Here is an 18,149-nt window from a genome sequence, read left to right on the forward strand (position 1 = left end):
GGAACAGTCAAAAATAAGGAACAGGGGTTTTCTGACATTAGATGTCAGACATTAGCACAGGACAGTGATCCTGAGATAGGAAACAAACAGGATAACTGTGTAATTGCCACCAGTACTGCCAGGAGAGTGTCTCCTGCGGCGGCATAGGAAGATGATTCCCTAGGAAAAACTGTTTCCCTGAATAGAGGAGATGGCACTAAGAACCCATAGAGGCCGAAGTGGATAGAGTACCCACTGTAAAGTACCAGGGAGAAGAGAGAGAGAGAGGGAGAGAGAGAGAGAGAGAGGGAGAGAGAGAGAGAGAGAGAGAGAGAGAGAGAGAGAGAGAGAGAGAGAGAGAGAATGCATTGAAGAGGGGTCTCCTTAAGTCTTCAGCTCAGGGTCATTGCATGCTCAAGAGGAAACTATCCTCATCTGGGGGAAGAATTGCATGGAAGAATCATGGGAACAGCCCCTGAACTTCTCACAAGGCCAGGAATAGAGTGTGTTCCCACCAACCAGAGAGAAAAGCACTGTAAGTTTATGGAGTTCCAATAGGGTGCTGTGAGCGGTTTTGCCTGAGTAGTGGGCACACATAACCCTGGACTAAAGATTGCTTTGGTCCCAGTGAAAGCAAGACCTACAAAGACCAAACTATTCCCAAGTGATGCAACTGTGTCCTAGTACAAAGACCAAGGTTACTTACTAGCACACAGAAATAGTCATCACAGGTAAGATACACAATGTCTCCCATTTAATGAAAAATTACCAGTATTAAAAGAAGCAGAGAAAAAGAAACAAACCCCAAACAGATCTGAAAATAACACAGATGATACAATTATTAATAAAAACATTAAATCAATTGTTGTAACTGTATCCTATATGTTCCATTCTATGTTTAATAAACCATAGGAAAAATTTGAGCATGTTTTTGAGCATTGAGAATAAATTGAAGCAGAGACCCAGAAGATATAAAAATGAGTCTAATCAAAGTTATGATGATGAAAACTATAATATCTGAGGGGAAAAATATACTAGATGAGCGTAGTAGTGTACTAGACACTGCAGAGGAAAAGATCAGTGAACTTGAAAATGTAGAAAAAGAAACTATCCAAAATGAAACACAGAGCAGACAACAACAACAAACAAACAATCAAACACAAAACAAAAAGAGGCTAGCAAAAAAAATGAACAGAGCATCATTAAATTGTGGGACAATTTTAAGCAGCCTCAAATATGTATAATTGGAGTCCCTAAAGAAGAAAAGAGAAACAAACCAAGAAAACTATTTGAAAAATATTGTCCAGACATTTCCCAAATTTGGGAACAACTATAAAATTACTCCTCCAACAAGCTCAAGCAACCTGAGCACAAAAAAAAAGCATGAAGAAAAGGGCACCAAGGCACATCCTAAGGAAATTGCACGAAGAGCTTTCTTAGACAAACTTTCAAAGGTTTGGCATGATGGCAAATAGATATTTTAACTTTGCTCCCCAAAGGCAGCGTGTCCTCTTTTTATTTCAGCTGGTTGCGACAAACAAGTCCCAGGACTTGATAGGGAGGGCCATTCATTAAAGCTCTTTGGGCTGAACAGGAACTTTGCCCTCAGACTCTTCCCAGGCACCTCAAGTCCCTTGCTTCATTTGGAGTTTTGGGGTTAAGTTTCTCTCTCTTTTGGCTTTCATCTCTCTGCCTGGGGCCCCTCTGATTTACTCTGTCTTTGGATGTCCACTATAAACAAATTCCTGATGGCCTGTGCTGTTATTTCTACAAATCCAAGGCAGACAATTGAACGCCCCGCCCCCATAGAAATGTAAGTTGCCTTTGTCTTTTTCACTTTTCTGCTTCTGGTTGACTCACGTGTTCCTTTTGATTATTGATAGACATTGAGAGATCAAAAGTAAACCTGTAGTCACCTTAACTACACTCCATGTAGGGCCTTTAGATATCATCATTTTCCCTCTTTGGACAGGACAGGTTTTACTTCATAAGAAGACTTCACATTTGTGTTTTCTTTCACGTTGGGAACATTCCCCTTTGCATTTCACAGGACTGGGTTGTCTTCATTCACATCTCAGCTTGGATGGCCTCCCTATATCAAGTGGACTCCATTGTCATTCGCCATCAGACGACTATTTATTTCCTTCAAAAACCTGATCACATCTTGTAATAAGGCAAATTTTGATGCAATGTTCTCTGTCTCTTCCTCTCTGATACGTGAAAAGTCATAGGAGGGACCAAAATGTTAGGGGAGGGGATATTTTAATCAGGAACCCAGAAAGCTGCAGGTCAGTGGGTAAATTCACACCACCGATGGAAAGGCATTGCCCACTTAGCCCTGGGAGAGAAACTGAGAGATCTGCCTTCCATGCAGCTTCTGAAGCATACAATGGCCACCTCCTGTTGATCACACAGATCACTGTCACACCAGGACACCGCATTTTACCCCAGACACAGACCCAGTTCACACTGCATGAGGCGCTCCCCGGATGCACAGAGATGAGGCTAGGCAGAGGCTGCCACACCACTTGTGCCCATGGGAGGGTTTCACAAGTAAACAAAGTTGCTTTAAAAACAAAGGGCAGGGATGGGGCTTGCTGTTCCTGGAATTACTCCCAGGATGCACTGTATAACAGAATGAATGCATCTGTGAGTTAAATGGAAGAGCCATGAAATTCATGGATAAAATGGAGTGTGTTTTGATCTAAAGGGAGTGGAAAATACCCTTTTCATGATGTTATAAAGGAGTAAAGTTTGGCATAACTCGTGAAAATGAATGGTAGTCTTACAGAATATACAGAAAAATATGTACTACAGTAAACTTAGGAAAATACTGTCAGTGAAAGGAATTTTCACACACATGATTTTAAAATGCAATAAAGAGTGATTCTTTAATGAGGCACGGGTAATTTGGTAATGATAGAATGTGCTAGGTGGGTTGTTTATTTTGCATTAATTGGAAGTTAGGGATTAAAAACATTATTATAAACAAGGTGCTACTTTAAAAATAGCTCAGCCATATAATTTCTTTTTTTACTATAGTTAGGAAACTATTTACATTGCATTTATGGGTTCCTATACACAGATAGTAGACATGTTTCTAACTTCATGAAGTTTATTATAATATTTTATTCACCAATTCTGTTTTATTATCTTCAACCTATACACATACATGGAACTATCTTTTTATATTTGTCTGCTATTAGGCCTCTCATCTGTAAGAAGCATTTGAATGTGTTTCCTCTCTCTCTCTCTCTCCTTCCCCACCCCTCATTCTATACTCAGCAAATTTGCCCTTCTCTGTACTGAAATAATGTAAAACACTTAGAATAACTTCAAAATCCACAAAAACACTACATTTTGAAAGTGGCATGTGAAGGAACACACTTCCCTATGCTGAGGAATTCTTTGAAATAGAAAGGAAAATCCCAACCGTGCAAAGGTTCACTTAACAGTAAATTTAATCAAGAATAAAGATCAATAGTGTAAATGTAACAAAGGACAGATCACTTATTGCTTATAATTTACAAAACTACAAAAGATGAAGCATAGTAATAAGACTCCTAATAAAATAATACAGCAAAACCGGGAAAGATTTTCAAATCCTTTGAAATCCCTAATTGGTTAATTCCTGAGAGTTTAGGGCTATTTTTCCAAGTCATATAGATGAGGAAATTGAGGGAGGATACGGCTCAAGGCCATGAAACCAACAAATAAAAGGGTAAAACTTGTAACTGACAGCCTGTACTCAGACCACAGAGAGAGACAGCGTTCCCAATGTACAGAAAACAAAATGAAACAAATACATTGCTGTTTGCTGAATTATGGGTTCAGCTGACATATGTATTTGCAACAGACAGAATCTGTTTTTTGCTCTCGACTTTCTCCCACACAAAGCACAGTGTTTGGCACAATAAGCATTTGTTAAAGGAATGAATGAAAAGAACAAACAGGTAAACAAATAGGCTTTTGAGAGAATATTTGGTGTGTGTTGTGCAAACTCAGTTACCAAATGTTTGACCATGATGTTCCTAAAGAGAACCTGATCACGTCAACAAAGTCAGAAAAACCAGGAAATGAGTTCTTTGACAGATTAGCACTGTGGCCCATTCAAATGATAACTTTTGATACTAAGCCAGAAGTGGCTGGGCATTCTAGTGGAAGGACAGTATGCCAGTGAACGTGGCATTGAATCCAGGCTTCTCAGCCTTCCTTAGTCTACATACTAAAAATCATTTCATTTTATGTTTATGGACTAAGAATAATCCTGTTTAATGGCTAACATTTCCCTTTTATTTTTCTTTTCAACTATTCAAAATGACATTGGCAGCAGTGAGCTTTGTAGTCTTCTTCACTTAGATTTATGGGTTTTGTAACTGAGGTTGTAACACATGAAAATTCACTTAAACAGCAAAAGTTTAGTCATTGAGTATGTTGTTCCTCAATTTCTTTTGCCTGACCTTCCTTTCTTTGCTTAACATGGCCAAGTACACCAAATAATGTCTCCTAATGTTACACTGATCTGGCCATCTTCCTCTTGCTGTGCTCTCTTCTTCAGATAAGATTGGCTGCTGAATTACAATGGAATAAAGTGAGGTGGAAATAGGACTGAACAGATATGTGCCAGTTATGGAAGCTGGCACCACGCTGAAGCTTCAGAGAGGTGAGACCAAGGAAATGCTTGAAGGACATCCTTCTTCAACATGCCAGGGTGAAAAACACTTAGAATAAGAAGACCCTTATGGTTGGTTGCAAGTTAGAAAATATATGTGGAAGCCATCAGAAAAGCCAGTAGTGGGCCATAGGAATTATGAACAAAAATAATCGGACCAAGATGAATTTCCTCTCATACAAGATCTCTTACTTCCTTTATCAAGTGTGAGAGTTACTTACTATGAATATCAAGAATAAAGCCTTCAGTACCAGAGTTGTCTTTAGGAAATATAGACAAAGATAGATAAAATTATCCAGAAGATAGATAAAATATAGTCAAGGGAATGTTTTTCTGGACTGCATAAAGTTACTTACTGATAGGTGTTTTATTTTAAATTTTTTCAAATATGGGTATGAAAATTTCCGCCAATTGGCTTAAATTGTTCTGTTTATTTATAGTGACATTAAATTTGAACATTAGTGACTTCCATTCTTGCTTTGCAATAGCATAGTACATTTCTAAATATGTTTATTGTAAACATCTCAATCTATTATCAGTAAAATGTATTTTAATGCACTTTAATTTGAGAAATTTATTCCACCACAGTGAAAGAGGTTTGTTTATGTAGGCATGGGGAGTGTTGAAAAAACAAACAATGAAAGGGTTAGATAAGTCCTGAAGGCTTGAGAATCGCAGTCTGGATCCTCTTGAAGTTTTCTTCCCTACTTTCCCTTCATTCATTGGCACCTGAGCTAAAAAATATACCATCACAGTGACATGAGCAGCTTAAAAAACCTGTCTGAACTTTCAACATCCTTCGCAATCTATATATATAAAGTCTAAGTGGCCGTCTGACCATCCAACCATTCGACCATCTAACTGGCCAGGGCATATGACGTACACTGACCATCAGGGGGCAGACACTCAACGCAGGAGCTGCCGAGCTGTGGTGACTCGGCAGTGGCAGTTCTTGGTAGATGCACCCTGGAACCAGAGAGGAGGGATCCTGATTCCCCACGGGGCCGTGTAACTCCACCTTTGGCCATGGGTTATGTTGTTGCTGGGGCACTGTCGGCCCCAAATCTGGTTTACTGCCAAGCTGCAGTGACTTGGCAGTGGTGGTTCTTGGGTGATACACCCCGGAACCAGAGAGAAGGAGTGCGTCCCCACTTCCTTTCAATGTGCACAAATCCATGCACCAGGCCACTGGTTGTTTTAGAATTCTCCCTTATGCTCCCATTCCTGGAGCTCACTTGGTGAATTGGGCCAGTTCTAGCACAGCACAAGGAGTATCTGTCAGGGCTAGTCAACATCCGTTCTCATTCCTCTTTGGATAGATGGAAGCTAAGCTTTGTAGCCATTGTTTCATGCAAAGAATCACATTGAGACAGATCTGGGTTTGAATTTTGACTTTCTAGGTTCTTTCTCACACTCAGCCAACTAGTCATCAACAATCACAAATATATATAGGGCTCTTCTTTTTAGTTCCAGACACAATGTCAGATGTTAGAGTTCACCCCACAAAAAGTGGGGTTTGAAAGTAGTCTTTTGCTATCTCACATCTGGGGGCTGAAGTACCAGACAGAGAGACCCATGAGAAATGTCCTCAGTTGTCCAGGCTTCCATCATTTTGGTTCTCTGGAGCCTGATGGGTTTGTTCTTGTTCCTGGGCACTGCCTTGCTGTCTACCTTCACCCCATTCTTGTCAAACCTGCTGCCAAGAGCTCAGCCCTATTTCTGACTGTACTGCTCATGTCAGTAGTCATGGGCACAAGTTGATAAATTTGATAAGGCCACAATTCTCTCAACCCCAGCACCTTTTTCTTTGTTTGTTTCTGTCCTGTCTTCTCATAGCCTGAGCCTGAAGTTGGATTCCAGAATGAAAAGGTCAGCTGAACCAAGAAAGCAACACTATACTTCCCTTCCTTGGCTTCTTTGTTGCCCTCTTTTAGGACTATGGGGAGAGAAAGGATCCCACTTCCACTCATGATTCCATAGGCTAGTTCTTCTTGTCTCTGGTCTTGTCCTTGAGGGAATCTATAATGACCCTAATTATGTGGGTTTGGGGCAAAGTCCATTCAAGTATAAAAAACATAATCTATTCACACTGGTGGTTGTAATAATTTAATTTGGTAACATATGTAACAAATGCTCTATAACATTTCTATTTTCCTTCTCAGTATGAAATAGTCTCTAAAACAGTTAAATGCTCGATGTGACAACATTTGATTTGTAGATACTGGATTATCAAAGACAATAGAAGAAAAGGATGCTCGCCTCAGCCCAAACTGACTTGAAGGTACAACAGCAAAATATGTTTTCTCCCTCTTACAGAAATACAGAGGATGTCATGGTGCCATGAACATCAGCCACAGTGGCATCAGCTTAGCTGGATTTTAAATACTACAGTATCTTCTAGGAACAGCCGTGGTCCCTAAGATGTTTTTGACACTATTTTAAATTTATGCATTATTATACTTCTCCCCAAAAAGGCTGAGAGAAAGGATAATAAGGGCTATACTAGAAAACTGTAGGCTATGGAAACAGAACTTCAGATGGGTGTATGTAGTAGACCTCATCTTCTGAGTATCCACTCAGACAAATGGGCAGGGAATTCTGTCTGCTTGTTCAATGCTAAAATCTATTACGATGGCTGGCATAGTCAATAAAGATTTGATGAATGAATGATATGCATTTTACAAGGTCACAAGCAAGACTTGGGGACACTCTATAAAAATAAGATTCAATATTGCCTGAGTCTGACATTTAGATTATAATGCATTAATTACTCAAAATATCCTTCTTAAATCTTAAAAGTTGGTATTCTTTTCTTTTTAGAAGTTCTATTTTCATTTTGAAGTTTAGCATTTTATTAGACTATCTGAAAGAAGGACAAGGTCAGCTGAACCAAGAAAGCAGCACAATACTCAGTATATAAGGGAATGGCAACATTCATATCCATAAGAGCAAATTGTAATCCAATAACCAAAAAGAAAAGGAGAAATACAATGACAATATGGTGGCTAATGGAGACTTCCTATTTCCATTTTTTGCTGAAAATAATGCACTCATCATTTTTTTCCTCTCAAAAATGAAAGCCATAAAACAAATGAGAAATCTAATCTTTATTTCAAATAAATGAAATGCGCTGATATCTACTTAGTTCCTTAAGAAAAAGAAAGAATACAAATGAGGTTGATTATGAGGCCTTTGGTAACCAATGATCAAAAGTTAATTATAAATTTGTGCTGGTTGACATTTGGTTAATCAATGCTGTTAGAAGAAACCTCCACCTTAAGATTCAACTTGGTCTAAAAGGGTGTGCTTTTGCTGCAAAGACTTGAATGTGCTACACATTGGCTGAGAATGTGTGGCGTTTCTGGTATAGATGGCTTTACCCTATCCCACGCTCATCTGTTTTTAATGCATAATTTCACAAACATCTCTGAACTATCATTTTGGTTCAATGGCATCAGCTGCTGTGCATGAAGGTTGACATTCCTTTGGGCCAGGCTTGTACACTTGCATAAGCACAGACTTCATCCCAGATCCCATCCACCTTCTTCTAAACGCACACATTTCCTCACAAGGGTGCGTATGCAAAGTCTAGCAGGGGTGGGCAAACTTTTTGACTGAAGGGCCACAATGGGTTCTTAAACTGGACTGGAGGGCTGGAACAAAAGCATGGATGGAGTGTTTGTGTGAACCAATATAAATTCAAAGTAAAGGAGCGGAGGGGAGAACAAGAGAACCGGATAGAACAGCCGGATCCGGCCCGCGGGCCGTAGTTTGCCCAAGGCTGGTCTAGAGGGTATCAGCAAATATTTTTGAAGTTACCAAATGAAAAAACATGATTTAAGAATATCAAATTAATATTCTCATCTTTAACTTTCATCTGAAGTCCAGCTGGAAAGAGAAACATCTGTCTTACTGTCTACAGTTTCTTTTCCCACTTGCCTCTCCTCTGCCTTCACTAGACTAAAATTTTATCCACTAATAGCTATGGGAAAACTTGGTGGTAATGATCAGATTCCTCATTCTGCACCATTTATTAAGATGACCATCTTGTTTACTAGGATTTTCACACACAACAGCATTTTAGTACTTTGCATGAGCTATGACAGTTATGGAGTAGAAGGAGTTGGACTAAAGTTCATCTGTAACAAGCTATATTTTAAACTTATTATATAGCCAAAGAGAATGGAGATAAACTTGTTTCAATCCACATTCTAGATCAAATGTCAAAATTAACATTGACAAACAGCTTAAAAATAACCAAGAATTTATGACAAAACAAAGAAACAAAAACATTTCTTACAAATTTGGAATAAGTATGCCAGACAAGAAATGAAATAATGGAAGAAATGGTTAACAGACTCTTTACTATAAAAATGTTAATTATATAAAAGATGGAAAGCAACAGAAATGAAAGAAATAAGAAAAAATAATTGAAAATAACTGTCACTTCTAGTCTGCATCAAATAAATCAGATAAAGGATTAGTGTCTATAATAAATAAATTGTTCACAAACATAATAACATTATAAAGACCACAGTAAATGAAAGAGCTCAGGATATGAGCAAAAATTCATAATGGAATATAAATAGTAAGGAAAAATATCTATCATTCTAGTTATCAAAGAAATGTAAATTAAAGCAAGACCTACAACCTTTTTGTCCTTCATGAAAGCAATTGGATAATATTTCAATGTCCCAATTTTTCAGTCAATCTCTCATTCATTCAAGAAATACTTGCTGAGCATCTTAGATGTGCCCATGATTCTACCATATGTTGGAAATTCAGTGATGGAAAACACTAAACATATTATTGCCAATATATTTCTTACAGTTTCTCTAAGGAAACAGGTACTAAAAAATAAAATCATACATATTTTCAATAGCTGGTGTAATTCTGATGAAGCACAAGTACAGTATATAAAGTGAATTATAGGTGGGGGGACCAGATGCCTGCCTGAAACTAGTGAATGAGAGGGGGCAGTAACCAGACAACTGGTGAAAACCTGAACTGCCCTGATAAACCAGGACACATCATTTATCTTTGTCACAGAAGATGCAACTTCTCTGGGATATGGAAAAGTTTCCAGAAAGAAAGGAAGAAAAATTCCAGCTGAAGACCTGAAGTTTGAGTAGAGCCTAGCAGGTCAAGAGGGAAGGAGGAAATATTTCAGAAGTATAGCAGTAAGAGGGAGGCACTCAGGTAGAAGGAAGGGAGCTGTAGGCCCAGAGGGCTCCTCCACGGTGAGCGCAGGGGTGACTGCAGGGTCCAGGAGGGTCTAGGTCATACAAGGCCAGTAGGAAATGCTGAGAATTTGCTTCTTTATCACAAGAACCATGGGAATCCCTCTGGAAGGGATTAGGAGAGATGAGGCATGACTTCAAATTATAAAATATCCCTCTGGCTGAAATAAGCATAATATTGAGTCTCCATAAATTCTTGCTTTTTCAGTTCTCTTTTTGCACAATGTGGATAACCAGGTGAAATGCCTGAAACAATGCCCATTGGGAGGAGTTCCCCTCACCATTGATTTTGAGAGCCATCCCAATGGGACTGTAGTTCAGTACCAGTACATTTTCAACCTGTACCCATGTACTGAGACAATCCATTTTCCTCCCAAACAAGTTTTATAAAACTTATAAGTTTGCAATATGTAGTTATTAAAGGGACTTTCTTGGCCAATTTATATTAGCTTTGTGTATTTATTGGATTATGAAAATGTACTTCTTAAAAATTTTATAATTCATGTATTGATCATATTTTAGTCTTTTTTTCCCAAATTTTTATTAAGGTATTATATGTGTACATATCTTACCATCATATTTTAGTCTTTATTATTCAACAGAGACTTCACATTCTGTTTAAGTGTGGTGCCTTTTGGTGAACTTATGGGAAGCAAAGTAGGCTTGTTCAGATCTAGACAAAGACTCCAAGATAGGATTAGACCTGTGAGAGATGGATTGGGATGGGTGCAGGATATGATGCAGAGAGCATGTAGACCATGATGCAGGTTGGACACCTATGAAAGGAGTGAGGAAAGGAAGAGGGATTGGGTAGGAAAAGTCTTGGATTTCAGTGCAGTTCCAAGAGAGGATCAGCGAGGACAGTGGAGAGTACTGAACTAAAGTTGCCCAGTAGAAGAATCCTGCAAATTATTATGTGAAAGTCTGCTGTGTTTAGTCCCTGTCTGTAAACAGCCTATGGGAAGTGATTGTGGTACTGCATCCAGAAAGGCAGCAGCTGGGAGAATCAGTCATTGGTGTTCCCTACAACAGGAGACCTGAGTACTGCATTTTCATGGCAACTATATCAACTCTCCTGGGGCAGGACCTCTTTTCTGTGATCTACATCTGGATTGCCACCAGGAGAAACAGCTATGCTGAAGGTGGGCATCAAAATCAAACAGGCCAAAGCTTCGTAAGTTACAGTAATGCTTTTTCAGTCTTACCAAAATGTTAAATGGGGATCATAAAATTTTATTTTAGTGAACTAAAATGTCAGGAATAATTTTCCCAGAAGCATGTGATGCAGAATGTAGGACTATACTTTCCTGGTGATTATAGGCAATATTAGCACAAAACACTAAATTGCTGGAATATTCCTAGCTTTCCATAAATTATTTGTGTAAACTCACCTCTGCTCTGCATGAATATAAAAACATTGTTATGTTCCACCCCAGAGTTTCTTCCTGAGAGCTAACTAACATGTCCTATGATTGGAAGAAGTGTATGACCTGTGTTTGTTGACTTCAAAAGAGTAAGTGTTATACTCTAATCACTGTGGTGTCTGTTAAAGCTTTATTGTAAGTAAACATTCATGAATGTACCTTGGCATGCAAGTTGCTATTTTTAGCCTAAACTGAGCCCCCCTTTTAAATTTATTTTAAAATATATTTTTTTATTGATTTCAGAGAGGAAGGGAGGAGAGAGAGATAGAAACATCGATGATGAGATAGAATCACTGATCGGCTGCCTCCTGCATGCCCCCCACTGGGGACTGAACCTGCAACCTGGGCCTGTGCTCTTGACTGGAATCAAACCCGGAACCCTTCAGTTCACAGGCCAATGCTCTATCCACTGAGCCAAACCGGCCAGGGCAAGACCCCATTTTTAGCAATAAAAACTTTCACTTTGCTTCTCACATTTTAAGAGTTGAAAAACCATTTCTTTGATTGACTATTTAAAAAAAGCAATATTTTCTCATGAAATTACTTGGGGAGGGGTTGAAGCCTCAAGTCTTGTTTTAGGCATTTGTATTGTGCTTATAAAGTATGTTGCTTGGCTCACAGTCTTCCAGTTGATGGTAATGGAAAGTTTTCCTACATTTTAAGTGGAGACTAAGTGCTTCCTCTGAATAGATAATCAGTGTGTAAATCAGAAAGAAGAATTATGCCCACAGTGAAACAGGAATCTGCCTCGGGAACTATTTGCCATTGCTTTTTCAAGTAGAAATTGCCTTTTTGCATCAAATACCTAGTGGCAGGGACACACATTTTAAGCTTGGATTAAAAATAATAAAGAACTACAGAGGTTTTGTAAACATATTTAGAAAAGTCAGCATAAATTCGGACATAAATCCCAAAATAAGCAGAAGAGAAAAATAAATAAATAAGCTAGTCCCAAACTGAGGTTTCTTTATTTGAAGTTCTAGCTTCTAGTTGAAATAGTACATTTAGTAGATGCTGAAAAAATTACATGTGGGAAGAAGGTCTTGACACTTTTCTAACTCTTCTTATGAGGTGTAACTAACACTTGAAATATTACTAAATTCAGCTGGCTGTTGTTACATCTGAATATAAAGGAGATGATCTTTTTCAAAAAATAAAGGTTGGCATGATGATGGATCATTTCACCTTATTCCCGATGGACTTGGAAACCTCTCCCAGTTTTAAGTTCCTTGACTGTATCAGACCTTACAGCTGTTGATTTCCAAGAAAGGCAGAAACTAAGGGTCACCTGCCTCCTAGCTATGGCCAATTCTCCTTCCTAGGAAAGTTTACATACCCTTTAAAGGGGCCATGAAGTTAGGGCAGAGGGGCACCACTGCAATTCTTGGAGTGGCTCTTGCTTAATTCAAGCAATCCCTGGGGACAGATTCCTCTTTATTGGAATTGAGTTCAGGCAAGGAAATGTGATGTAATTGTAGCCAATGATGTTATAGAACAGATTTGCCGGGGAAATTTTGGAAATTCTTTTGCTCTTAAAAAAAACAACACTCTGAAAGAAGTAAAGGATAATTATAACCATGCTGTGATGCTTGGCTATATGGGAGCTACCTTGTTACCATGAGGGACATTAGGCTGAGATGTCTATGTCACAATCCACAGAACCTGTGGATGTGTTACTTCAATGGAAAAAGAGACTTTACAAATGTGACTAAGTTAAGAACTTTGAGATGGGAAGACTATTCTAGACTATCCAGGTGGGCCCTGTGTAATCACAAGGACCCTAATCAGAGGAAGAAGTAGGCAGAAGAGAATGAGAGGAAGATGTGAGGATGGAAGAAGTTAGAGTGATGTGATGTGATGTGATGTGATGTGATGTGATGTGATGTGATGTGATGTGATGTGATGTGAGAAGGACTCACCCACCTTTGTTGACTTTAAAGGTGGCTGAAGGAGACCCTAGGCCAAGGAAGGTGGGTACCTAGAAGCTGCAGAGATAAGAATACAATTTCTCCTCTAGAGCCTCTTAAAGGAATTCAGCCTTGCTGAAGCTTGTCAGACTTCTGACTTATGGAACTGTTAGATAATAAGTTAGTGTTCTTTTAAGGCACTAACTTCGGTAATGATTTGCTATAGTACCCATAGAAACTTACTTCAGTGTTCAATAAATATTTATTGAAATTGAACCAAGGAACTTACAAATATATAATACATTAAATATACATGGAGGGAAAAGAATTTTAATGGTACAGGTTCCAGTTATTAAGTTCCTGATTTTCATGTTTCAGGGTCTGAGACAAAAGATTCAGAAAGGAGAAAATTTCCCAATTATGAGACATTGAAACCAAGTTGAAGAAACATTATGCACCAGCTTCTTTGAAGCATCTCCTGGAATAGTGTTCAAGAAAGACAAAATATTAGACAAGACATAGAAATCGCTATATTTCTATTGCTTTCGTATCTTTGTTGAACTTGCATTTCTGCAGCACATTAAGAAGTTATTTAAAACCCAGTTAGTGGCTTTTCTTTTGGAATATATTCCTTAGGAATTCTCACTCCCCTTTTCTGGTCCATGACTTCTCTTTGTTAGCCTTTGCTTTCAAGAGCTCTGCATGAGAAATAATGGTTTTCTTTAAGAAAACTATTTTGCAAAGTAAAAGGCATATCTGTCTTCCCATCATTTGTGTCTGATGACATAATTGAGGGACATTACATTTTCCCAAGATAAATTTTATAAATCTAATTCTGATACATGGTCATAGTGACTCAACACTGAAATCTATGTTATTGTAAATACTTCCTTAACCCTCCAGGAATGTTATATCACTTAAAATCTTTATTTTTTCCCTAATAGTCATATAGATCTACTGTTCTATAATAAGACTTGGAAAAATAGCCCAATTATTTTGAAAAAAAGGGGGTGTTCTCTTTTTTTATCCTTTAATTTCTAAAAATAGGCTGGAATTAAATGTCATGTACCTTTGGAATGCACTTTATAAATACACTTGGTAACTAGGAAACTCACATTGTCATTATTTATAATCGAGGAATTCTTTCCATGGTAACTGTTATAAGGTCACAATTATGGAGCCACCATGGAGGCTAAGAGGCTATTTAAGAATTCACCAAAAAAGCCTATTCACATAAGGTGGTACAGTCTGATGTCCTGATTAACCAGATTAATGAGGTGAGGGCTTATGGACTTAAGTGAGTGTCCACACCTACAGTTCAGCTGTCTTCTGTGCCATGGACCTTCTTTCAGCCAAGAAATGTTGCCAGAGTACCAAACTTTCATTCACAGCCCTGGGAGACTCTGTGTGCCATTTATAGTGTTTTGTTCTTCTTGAGACATCATGTGTAGGTTAATTATATATTGGCACACAATAGGGCTGCCAAAGCCCAAGATTTTGAGAAGTGGGAAGCAACCTCCATCAGAGGCTCAATCTGCAAGTTCAAGTGCAGCCTTCACTATGTCCCAGAGCTGTGCTAGGCAGCTCCTGAGGGAGCCCGGGGAACAAGCCCCAAAGAATAAGTCCCTTAGAAGCTTTTACTCAAGTTCCAAAAGAGGTAGAATTTGTCTCTGAAGTTTTCACACAAATAACACTTGCTCCAAGATGCCTCCATAATAATATGGGACGTGACCTTCTGTCATTAAGCTGGCAACCCTTATAGTGTGGATATCCGACCTCACCCCTCCCAAATGTGGGAAGGAAGTGGAACCAGAACTGTAAGGTGATGACAGACAGCAGTCAAAGAAGATCCAGGTATCTAAAAATGACAAAGAATTTTGATTTTCTTACAACCAAAGTTGTTAAGAAGGACATAAGCCCCATTCTTTAGATGTAACAATAAGGAGAGATATTGGTATAATCAAACACTTAAAGAGAAATTATGTGAATTAATAATTTAGAGAATAAAATTCATTAAAATTAATACCTCATGCCCTAGCTGGTTTTGCTCAGTGATTAGAGTTGGCCCGAGGACTGAAGAGTCTTGGGTTCAATTCTAGTCAAGGGCATGTACCTCTGTTATAGGCTCTATCCCTGCCCCTGGTTGGGGCATGTGCAGGAGGCAACCAATCCATGTGTTCCTCTCACATCAATGTTTTTCTCTCTGTGTCTCTTCCCCTCCTTCCCACTCTCTCTAAAATCAATAGGAATAATATCCTTGGGTGAGGATTAACAACAAGAAGAAAAATAAATAAATAATAATAAATACCTCATAAATTCTAGAAAAACATACAACTTCAGAAACATCTTCTTGGGGTAAATCACATGGTTCATGAGATTTGTTCACATAATTCCAATGAAATTAGCAGTAGCTGTCTGACCCAGCTTGGCCTCACTAAAGTTTGTTATTGAAAGGACATGAACAAGCAGTTTAAATAAATACCAATATGAAGACAGGGAAATAAGCACCACCTTACTCATAATTAAATAATAACAAATAAAAATAAGATGCTATTTTTCTAACCTAGCAGATTGGCAAGGACTAAAAAACTGTATTTCACAGTGTACAGAGGATATGGGCCATCAAATGGTATCATCTGTTATTGGTGGGAGTGAAAATTGGTGGAATCTCTTTGGAGAGCATTTTGATAATATCCAATAAAATAAAATGCATATTTATTTTGACTTACCAATTCCACTTTAGGAACTTAACTTAGAAGTATTTTTTATTATCTGCATGAAGGCCTGCAGATATTTTCCTTGTAGCATTGCTTGAAATGCTAAAAGTGAAAATGCTATAAATGTCATCAATAGGGAATTGATTAATTAAATTATGGTACATCTAGAAAGCAGTGCTAGTTTAAAAATAAGATAGATAAATCTGAACAAATATGGAAATCTATTCAAGATATTAATTTTTAAAAAGATGCACAGAAATACAAAAGGATATATTCCCATCTGTATCATAAAATAAAGGAAAGGAAATATATATATATATATATATATATACACACATATATATATATATATATATATATATATATATATATATATATGTTTTTATACACCTAGAAAATTCTGAAAGATACATAAGAAACTGTTAATGTTGGTTGGTTTCTTCCAAAGCTAATAAATATAGATCCATGAGAAAGATTTGTTTTCATTATAGTTCTACTTGACTCTGTGAAGAGGGGAAAGGTGTACAATATACATATGTTTCCTTTATTGTAAAATGAATCAAAATTATTCATTTATTAATGAAGCATGCTGGGGTATAGCTAAAAAGAACAGTACAATTAGAGGAAATTTTCATTTTCTGTATCTTGACTCAGTATTATTACTTTTAATAAGTAGTCAAAGAAAATGATTTGGGGTATCTGTATATAGAAAGCTAAATATATGTCCACTGGAGATTTGTTTTTAACAGCAGAACAATTTTACAAGTGAAACAAGACAAGTAGTTTGGGGCATGATAAAGTAACTGGGACCAGAATAGATCCCCTGTCGTAAGTAACTACAAAACCACAGAACATAGAAAAAAAATAACCTTTTCCAGTTATCAGAAAACAGGAAGTGTAGGACTGTGTTCCTAGAGAAAAGAGAAATGCACAAGTTAGTCCCAGATCACCCCAGTTTTCACCTGAGCCACCATTGTGGACTGAAGGCAGGGAAGCAGAGCCCAGGCAAAGCACCACTGGGGCTGCTGAGAAGCTGGAATTTGTAGGTGAGACATGAGAGAGAAGGAAGCTGTGCAGTGAAAGAGCACTAGAAAAATGCCTAAGGTCTTCGCAAGTCTTTGGACAAATACAAACCTGTACTTCAGGATGGGACTCCATGGAGCCTGAGAAAGAAGAGCTCTGGGAAGCTGTGAGCTGCAGCAGATGCTGGCCTTGCAGCCTACTGGAGACAGAAATTCCAGCCAGCCAACAAGAAAGAAGATGCCTCACAGAATATCCAGGTCATTCAATCTCAACCCAAGAAAAAGCATGTCTTAAAGAGGGTTACTCTAGTCTTATCCTAAGAAATTTTAAATAAACCTTGAATGGATCAAAGTGGCAGAAAAGATCCAAGACTAGACTGTCTCATACAATGAGCTACTATACATATATCAATATGATGTTGAGAAAGAATATTTAATAATGTAAAAATATATTGTCTTAGTCAGTTTGGGACTCTATAACAAAGTCCCATAGATTGGGTGGATTAAACAAAACCCACTTATTTCTCATAATTTTGGAAGCTGAAGGTTTGAGATTAGGGTGCCATCTTGCTGAAGTCCCTCTTCCTGGTATTGTCCTCACATGGCCTTTCCTTGGAATCTTGTGTCATCCTCTTTTTAAAAGGACATTAATCTCATCATTGGACCCCATCTTACTGACCTCAGCTAATAACCTCCCAAAGGCCCCATCTCCAAATACCAGCCCATGGGGGGTAAGATTTAACATATAAATTTTGAGAGAATAAATTCAGTCCATAGCAGGTATTCACCATATTATATTCAATAAAATGTGTGTGTGTGTGTGTGTGTGTGTGTGTGTGTGTGTGTGTGTCAGAGAGAGAGAGAGAGAGAGAGAGAGAGAGAGAGAGAGAGATTTAGAAAGACATAACCTGAAATGTTAATCATGTTTATGTCTGTATTTTCCATATGCTCACGTATAACAATTTTCTCCCCACCAAAACACCTCCATTCTGCCAAACCAACTTTCTCAACATTGCCCAGGAGTATGTAGGAACTTCTTCTGGTCCCTCTTTCTTGGGAGTGCTAATACAGTCTTTGTCTCTAACTAAACACAAAGCCCCACAGAATCAGTGCATGGTACCTCACAGCAGAATCTTCTCATTGAGTCTTGTGCTGGGCCCACCCAGTGGTCATTTCCCAAGTCCTTGA

Source organism: Plecotus auritus, assembly GCF_963455305.1.
Source record: "Plecotus auritus genome assembly, chromosome: 3".
Lineage (NCBI taxonomy): Eukaryota > Metazoa > Chordata > Mammalia > Chiroptera > Vespertilionidae > Plecotus > Plecotus auritus.